At 45.9% G+C, this 9,111-nt stretch overlaps 1 pseudogene across 1 annotated transcript; it reads left to right on the top strand.

The window, feature by feature from the left end:
• Positions 1 to 2,017: 2,017 nt before the first annotated feature.
• LOC113410133 (cytochrome P450 1B1 pseudogene) lies at positions 2,018 to 6,689 on the top strand (annotated as a pseudogene). Its single transcript, XR_015746740.1, has one exon. The product of XR_015746740.1 is annotated as a cytochrome P450 1B1 pseudogene (transcript).
• Positions 6,690 to 9,111: the final 2,422 nt, after the last annotated feature.

Raw genomic sequence — 9,111 nt, 5'->3', positions numbered from 1 at the left:
GATAATCTGTGCCAGTTTTTAAAGTAATCTTCCAAAAGTGGGTGCCCTGTTAGCTGACATTATGGGAGTTCATAAATTTGGAGGACAGACGTTTGAGAAGGCCACAATACACGTTATTAAATGCAGAATAAAGGGGTTTCCCGTTGTACTGCTAGTTTGTAACCTAGCAACATATTTTAATGGAATGATCCCATAAAGTTGCCTACATAGCAATAGCATTTAGACTTATATATTGCTTTACAGTGCTCTACAGCCCTAAGCAGTTTACAGAGTCAGCATATTGCCCCCAACAATCTGGGTCTTCATTTTACCGATCTCAGAAGGATGGAAGGCTGAGTCAACCTTAGCTGGTGAGATTCGAACTGCCGAACTGTTGGCGATTGGCAGCCAGCAGAATTAGCCTGCAATACTGCATTCTAACCACCGCACCACTACAGCTCTTCTCTTCTCTTCTCTTCTCTTCTCTTCTCTTCTCTTCTCTTCTTTTCTCTTCTCTTCTCTTCTCATCATCTTATCCCTTCCACATTATTTTTTATTTATTTTTCATTTATTCAAGTTATAGGGCTGCCTATCTGAAAAAAGTGAGTCTGGGCATGAACAATAATAAAATCAATTACAGAAAAGGATGAATATACTTGTCCGCCCCACTCCTGACAGCTCATCCAAGAACATGATCAATGCTATCTCAGCCCCATACTCTGGCCTGAATTCTAGCTGAAAGAGTTCCAGGTAATCTGCTTCGCCAAAGGCCCTCTGAAGCTGTTGTGTAACCACTTTCTCTACAATCTTCCTCAGAAAGGGAAGGTTGGAGACTGGATAGAAGCCATCCAGATTAGTTAGATTAGCTAGGTTGAACAATGTTCCCTTGAGGAGGGAGTATACACAGACTGCAGAATCACTCCCTCTTCACGGAAAAGAAACCACATGTCTGCAAAGTAAAGCAGAGCTGAAGATCATAAGCATAGTTACAGTTTCAGTTAATGATTGCATTGTTTAATGGCTGAGTTGTTGGTTTCATTTGTGGTTGTTAAACAAGGACGACCTGTAATCATGTTTACCTTTTTATTCCCACACCCTCCAAAGGCAGCCTCTAAGTATGCAATCTACTAATGCCCATGAAATCCTAGAGGCTGATAGAAAGAAGTCAAGCAGTCTAGCAGTGGCTTGAAATAATAAAAGGGGCAAAATAGCAAAGGGAACAGCAATTGTCATGCCCGTGAATTTTTAATTTTTTTTTGCTGATTCAGTGATGGCTATGAGAACAATTCAACTCAACAGTGAGGAAAAGGTCTAATGAAGATCAGCATAGCAAAAGCCCTTATTAGCAGGCACATCCTCAAATTATACACACAACTGGTAATAGAACATAGTCTCTCTTTAAAAAAAACAAGCAAATAGTATGATATGAATCATACTTTTGTTTTAGCTCAAAATCTTGCTTAAAAGCAACAAAAAACCCCCACCAAATTCTCAGAAATTTACGCAAAACACTGCTTGTCTGTAATTACTCTGCCAAAAATAAGCCTATCAGAACACTTGAGCAATTGTCTCCACTTGGCAAAACAGCTGTGATCAACAAATTATAAAACTGGCAGGCAATTATCAAATAATATTCTTTCTTTCTTTGTGAGGAAGGTTAGCAGAAAGAAATGATGGGAAAATATCTGAAGCTGTAAAATATTAAACTGTTTCCCCCCCATTTTAGACAGTAACAGTAATCGCAAGGATTTGCAGAAAATGTTGTAGTCAATTCTGCACGCTATAGAGTGACAACATCTATCTTCCACCTGATCCATAAAAGCTTGCTTTATTTATTTATACTATACTTGCATGCTGCTTGACTTCCAACAAATCCTTTGCTGACTCATGCCTTTCTTTCTTTTTCTTTTTTTCTTTCTTTCTTTCTTTCTTTCTTTCTTTCTTTCTTTCTTTCTTTCTTCTTTCTTTCTTTCCTTCCTTCCTTCCTTCCTTCCTTCCTTCCTTCCTTCCTTCCTTCCTTCCGCCCGCCCGCCTGCCTGCCTGCCTGCCTGACTTCTGGCAATGGCCTGGGCAAGTCTCTGCAATTTTCTTCACAGTATTTGAGTGACTGGTACAAACTCTCCCAGCTGGCTTCATGCCTAAGGCAGGACCATAACCCAGGAGATTTCTAGCCTATGTCTTAACACAGACCAAGCACTGTTTTTTTACTCAAATTTACATCTCACGCATCTTCACTTCAGTGAAAACTTTGAGAGCAACTCAGAAGATGGTCTTACCTTCTAACTTTTTTTATTTGAAAATTTGCCGGAGATTGTAGACATAAAAATAATAGATGGCAGAGGGCAAAATGTTGTTACCCACACTTTGGTATTTAAAAATGCCCCCCTCCGTTCCTTTTTGAAAATAAGTTTTGATGTCATATGTAATTATTATTTTTTATTTACAGACAGTATAGTATCATTCCTCTCTAATCATTTGGAAGAAAACCCTCAGGACATTTTAATGAAAACAAAATGCTTGGACAACCTCCCCAGCCTGCTACTTTCCAACCATTTTGGTAGGAATTATGGGAATTACAGCACAAGTTGGGGAAAACTAATGGAGATACCAAGACATTTACAATTTGAATTATAAGGAAATGGGCTCTTACACATCTAGTTTGGTGCAATGATTAAGGCACAGGCTAGAAACCAGGAGAGTATGAGTTCTAATCCAGCCTTAATCATGACAGCTGAAAAAGTGCCTTTGGGCCAGACACGATCCCTCAACCCACAACTTCAGACTCTGGCAACTAGCTAATCAGTCAATGTTGCAATCAAAGTTGTATGTCTTCTCACAACTAATGGATTGATTGATCTGAAAAAAATAGAGGACCCTGTGCTCAGTGTAAACACCACTGAGAAGAAGAAAAAAGAGAATATCTATCTCCACTTACCCATCGCATTAGCATACAGATAGTTCTCGACTTATGACCACAATGAGACCAAAATTTCTGTAGCCAAGTGAGACCCTTGTTAAGCGAGTTTTGCCCCATTTTGTGACCTTTCCTGCCACAATTGTTAAGTGAATTGCTGCAATTGTTAAGTTAATGGGTGTTAAGTAAATCTGGCTCTCCCCCCATTGTTAGGTCACAAAAGGTGATCACATAGAAAAATGAGGCTGTCTGTCAAAAGAACTGTAGGAACCTCAGCAGCAAAGAAATGACTCTTGGCCAAGCTTCAAACCCTCTTCTTCCTTTGCCTGTTTTGGTCATTGTTTTCTTTCCCTCCAGTCACGAAAGCAGCAGCCTTCCAAGGCAGCCAAAGGTGCCTGGCAGCGTCCAACCACCCGCCCGCCCTTCTCCTCGTTCTTGCGGGATGAGGCCTGTCTGGCAGGAAGCGGGCTTTGGAAAGCTGCACGCATTCCTAAGTTGCTGGTTCCGACTGCTCTTGCTCTATTCTCTCTGGAAGGGAAGCAGGGCATGGTTGCGCACAGGGGGCTCTGGGACCATCACAGAGGGGGGAGAGGAGGGGGAAGGAGGAGAGGGAGACAGGCTCGCCTCGGCACACACCCCCTTAGACGGCTTATAAAATCGCGACGGACCGGCCCGGGGGCGGGTGGGCAAAAGGAGGGCCCGCGCGCCCTCGGGCTGAGAGTCGCTGCTTCTCCCACAGGCACCTCAGGCGTAGAGAAGAAAAGGCGGGAGCCGAGGGTTCCTCTCCCCCTTCGAAACCCAAAGGGCCACAACGATGGCGCAAAGCGCGGACAGACGGGGCGGGGAGCTCGCCGCCCTCTTCCAGAGCGCCTTGCAGCCGGCGCTGCTGCTTTCTTGCGCCCTCCTGCTGTACTTGTGGGCGCCCAAGCGCTCGGCGGCGGCTCCGGCCAAGCGTCTTCCCGGCCCCGTCGGGTGGCCGCTGGTCGGCAACGCTCTGCAGCTGGGTCGCCTGCCTCACCTCACCTTTTGCGAGCTGGCCGAGCGCTACGGCGACGTCTTCCAGCTCCGGCTGGGCTTGCGCTCCATCGTGGTGCTCAACGGCGAGGCGACCATCCGGCAGGCGCTGGTGCAGCAAGGCGGGCCCTTCGCGGGCAGACCCGATTTCCCCTCCTTCCGGATGGTCTCCGGCGGGAAGAGCGTGGCTTTCGGACGCTACACGGAGCTCTGGCGAGCCCAACGGCGGGTGGCGCAGGCCACCCTGCGCGCTTTCTCGACGGCCAAGGCGCCCAACAAGCGGCTCTTGGAGCAGCACGTGACGGCCGAGGTGCAGGAGCTCATCGACGGGCTGGCGAAGCTGAGCGAGGGCGGCCTTTACGTCAACCCGCTGCCGCTGCTGACCGTGGCCAACGCCAACGTGATGTGCGCCCTTTGCTTCGGGCAGCGCTACAGCCACGCCGACGCCGAGTTCCGCGCGCTGCTGGGCAGAAACGACCGCTTCGGACAAACGGTGGCGGCGGGCAGCCTGGTGGACGTGCTGCCCTGGCTGCTCTCCTTCCCCAACCCGGTGCGCAGCGTCTTCCGCGACTTCCAGGCGATCAACCTGGAGATGCTGGAGTTCGTGCGCGCCAAGGTGGCGCAGCATCGCTTGACTTTCCAGCCCGGCTCCCCTGCCCGTCACATTAGCGATGCCATCCTGGACCGCATGGAGCACGGGCCCGGGGGGAAAGAAGGACCCCTCGGGGACTACGCGGAAGGCACGCTGAGCGATCTCTTCGGCGCCGGCCAGGACACCATGTCTGCTGGTCTAGCTTGGCTGGTGCTGCTGCTTCTGAAACACCCGCAGCTGCGAGAGCAGTTGCAGGCGGACCTGGACCGCGTGGTGGGTCGCGAGCGGCTTCCGACGGCTGACGATCGCGCCTCCCTGCCTCGCCTGGAAGCCTTCCTCTATGAGACGCTCCGCTACTGCAGTTTCGTTCCGGTCACCATCCCGCACGCCACCACCGCCGACGTGTGCCTGGACGGCTTCCACATCCCCGAGGGCACCGTGATCTTCGTCAACCAGTGGTCTGCCAACCACGATCGGCTCCGCTGGAAAGACCCGCACGTTTTTGACCCGGGTCGTTTCTTGGACGATCGGCAGGAGACCCTCGACCGGGACCTCGCTTGCCGCGTCTTGATATTCTCCATGGGCAAAAGGCGCTGCATCGGCGATCAGCTCGCCAAGCTGCAGCTCTTCCTCTTCACGGCCATCCTTTTGCACCAGTGCGACCTGACGGCCAACCCAGCCGAACAGATGAGCGTGGACAGCGAGCACGGGCTGGTTCTCAGGCCCCGGCCCTACACTTTGTCGGTGTCCAGGCGAAGCACTTCCCCGGCCGAGGAGGACGGGAGCCGGAGGAACACCGACACCTCCTGCCCTTCTTAGCGTCAGCCGCGACCTGTTTTGCAGAACTATCTTGAACTCTGCAATAAGCGCCCTGGCGGGAGAGGCGGGCGAACGGTTGCCTTGACTTACCTGTCGGAAATCAGCGCCTTTACTTATTTCTGTGCTTTTACCAGCAGCGGGAACTCAGACATAGGAAGTCCCCTGTCAAAGGAAATTTCAACTGGGCCCGTCCGTCCCGTCCCCCCAATTAACTCTGAAGGTGATCAAAGCAATTGAATTGGGGTCCCCTTCTCCATATCCTACAAAAAGCCTTCTGGGTCTGATGCCTTCTTGCTGTGCTCAACTGCAGCTGCCTTAGGCTCAGCTAAGGTGGTCAGTTGCTAACGTGTATATTAGAAAAAAAGTATTGTTCTACATTTCCATCAGAATGATGGATCTGGTATTTTGGTGTCAGCATTCAAGAACGTTTGGGCAGTCTTGTCCTGTTTTAAGCACATGCCTATTTTATTACTCTCGGCAGCTGTGTGAAATGGAGAAAAATGCCCTAGTGTCTTCCCCTCACCCACCCATCCACCTTTCCAATTCTGTCAAGTTAGTTGTCACTCAGGAGTTGTAGTATGTGTGCAAGAGAGAGAAGGAGGGAGAGAAAGAGAGAAGGGTTGCAAGCTGTGATTTAACTACTTTAATGGGAAGCACTTATGGAGGAAGTAACATAAAATGTGTGGTTGACCACAGTGACAATAAACATACTTAGTTATTATATACATGGGCTTAGCAGGGAGTGCTCAATACATTTGTACATATGATTGTGTAGTGATCCAATTAGTGTAGAGTTAAGTTTATCACTTCTTGAAGAAGTTGTGTTATTCTTGGGCTCACATCGAAATGGGGGGGCAAAACAGCTTTAATAATGTGTCCACAGGTGCTCCCTCCTTTCCCCTATCTATTTGGAATCACCTTTTTCCCTTTGAATGTGTATTTCTTTATAGCCACGGCACACACTTTGCCTAGAAAAAGTGTGGTCTTCTTGTCACCTTTTGTACATCCTTATGCCTTTGCAGTGAATAATTGTTAGGTCTGGAGCAGTTTTAATTTATGATGGTGAAGAAGAAAAACAGCAGCCTCCACCTGAAGAGATCAGCAGCATCTGTGCAGAGTGCTCTAACTTTCTTCAGAATAAGACCTGTTGTCTATTAATGGCTTTGCACCTTGACTGCTTCCCAGTGTTGCCAGATAGTTAATAAAATTAACAAACTTTGATTTGAAACTAGATATCCAACCTATTATACCTCAATATGGAAATATTCTCATGACAACTAAATGTTTTTTGTTATTTCTATTTCCTTTCTCATGCCAAAAAATAAGATACTATGCATGACTAAAGGCAAAATAAAGGTTTCAGAATTCAAAGCTAGATGCTGCGGTAAAGAATTAAAATAAGCAGAAGAAGCAACATGAATTTGGAACTAAATTATGGTTGTAAGTTGAGGACTATATGTACATCTATTTTTTTTTGTTAGCCAAACATTTAACAGTTTTGTATAATAGCAGCTTTTAAACTTGAATACATTTTTTTAAAAACCCAAAACAATTGAATCTTAAAGCAGTGGTTACCAACCGGTGGGTTGCGGCCCACTGGCGGTCCGCGAGAAAATTTTGGTGGTCCGCAGAGAAATGTCACCCCCAAAGCACCCCCCAAAGCAATTAATCCAGGCTGCGCGGGGAACACAAGGCTGTGCCACCCACATAGCCCAGGGGAGCCCTCCCTGCCCACTCACTCCTTACCTGGAAAACTTGCCTGTTAAGTTGCTATTTTTCCTTTTTTTTTCCCTGCGACCCTCAGCTGTTCTGTTGTGCCAGGAGATTTAGATTAGCTAGAAAGCAGGAAATTGTTGGATTTCTTGCTTTCTAGCTAATCTAAAAGCAGAGCTGAACCTTCCTTAGGACTGAAGCTTCTATTTTTCAGTGAAGACTCAGGCAGCAGATTGCAGAAAGGTAGATCTCCATCCTTCCGAGGTGGGGAAAATGGGGACTCAGATTGTTGGGGGCAATATGCTGACTCTGTAAACCGCTTAGAGAGGGCTGTAAAGCATTGTAAAGCAGTATGTAAGTCTAAGTGCTATTGCTAGTGCTGTACAGACTGGGGAAAGGACTATGGGTAGAATATATCCAAGATTTTACCCCAATTCATATATCATACATCACACATTGGTTTGTTTTATTTTGGTTTAGCATGCTGTGAGAACCAGCAGAACATGGTTTATTCAAACTATGGTTAAATCATGGTATATCATGAGCAAACTCGGTTACAAAGTTGAGATGCAAAGGAGTTAGGAATTATTTTAGACTAGTTAGACCATTATTTATTATCTGTCTTACTGCACTTGGAGAACTGTTCTAGTCTCAAAGCTAAAATGCACATGCACACACAAACATTATACTTGCTGTGCTTGCCCTCATGATGCCAAGAGTACTAATTCAACATTTGGGATGTTCCATGTTTAAATATGCAACCCACTAAAATTTTTTACAGGGATTCTGCTGTCTCTTTACTCAGTGATCCGCAACCTTTTTGACGCCGCGGCCTGGCATCAGCCGGGCGCCATGGCCCGGTACCAGCATCAGCTGGGCGCCGCCATCTTTTTGATGAAAATGTGCTTCCGGTGAGCTTTCTACCCGGAAAAGCTCACCGGAAGCACTTTCTCATGAAAAAGATGGCGGCGCCAGCAAGCCGCGGTAGGAGTTGTTCCGCGGACTGTGCCGTCCGCGGACTGGTGGTTGGGGACCCCTGTCTTTACTGCTGTCTTTCTTACATATATTTACAAGTAAGTGAAGTAAACACTAAAAGCATTTGTCTGTTAGAGGAAATACTTAAGATTCTGGAACAAGTCCTAATGCTTCAAGTGAAACTTATTCAAATGGAAATGTGCAATTTGTAAATTACCAATGTAAGAATTTTATTTAGAGTCCAAACACAAATATATTAATCCCTCCCCTTCAGTTTTAGAAGAAGCCTTACTGAGGCAGCTTACAATAAAGAATTAAGTATAAAATTGTGATAGAAATACTACCAGATAAAAGTGTATCCTTTTCTTCCAGTAATAGATGTCAATAAAGAAACCTAACAAATCTAACTTCACTAAAGTTGTTTTACCATTCCAGTTTTATCATTATTCAGAGTACTGGTGGGAGTAACATGGTGTTAGATGTTGCAATGAACTAGCAGAAAACCACAGAAGGACTCTTGTTTTTGGGAGCTAGTCCAATTACAATCCTCTGAGCAATTGGATCTGCCTAACTCTGGAAGCCACCTGCCAATGTCTTTTTTTTTTCAGGCAGTTGCAGAGACATTGATGCTTCCTATGGGTGTTTCTCTTCGATGATGATGTGTTTTGAGTCAACTCTCTGGAGTTACCACTGGAGAGAACATCTGTGTCCTTTTCACAGTGGAGAACTTAAGAATTTGAATCTAACCAAAGAGGCATATAGAATAAACAACGCACATACTTTTAGTGTTTTTTACTTTTATTTCAAATAAAATTGAGTTGAAATTTAAATTTCAGTCAATTCATGTATTAGCTTTTTTTAAAGCACAAAAGTACAATCAGGAAATTTTTATGGAGACTTTTTTGCTGCCTTTAAAGAGTCTCAAAGTAAATATCTTAATGTCAGTTATTCTATATGTCCTTTTCTATTATCATTTTCACCTTAATTTTTCAGTGCCTTCAGTGGGGAGGAAGTACATTTGTAAAATACTCCCTCCCTTAATTTCAGATAATCAGCAAAATTAGTCACACATCCATATGTTTTTTTTCCTGACATAAGGCTGCTG

The sequence above is a fragment of the Notechis scutatus genome, chromosome 1 (genome assembly GCF_049901735.1).
Source record: "Notechis scutatus isolate UNSWTSFEM ecotype Mainland chromosome 1, rNotScu1.2, whole genome shotgun sequence".
NCBI classification, from domain to species: Eukaryota; Metazoa; Chordata; class Lepidosauria; order Squamata; family Elapidae; genus Notechis; species Notechis scutatus.
This window is presented reverse-complemented; position numbering and strand designations above follow the sequence as displayed.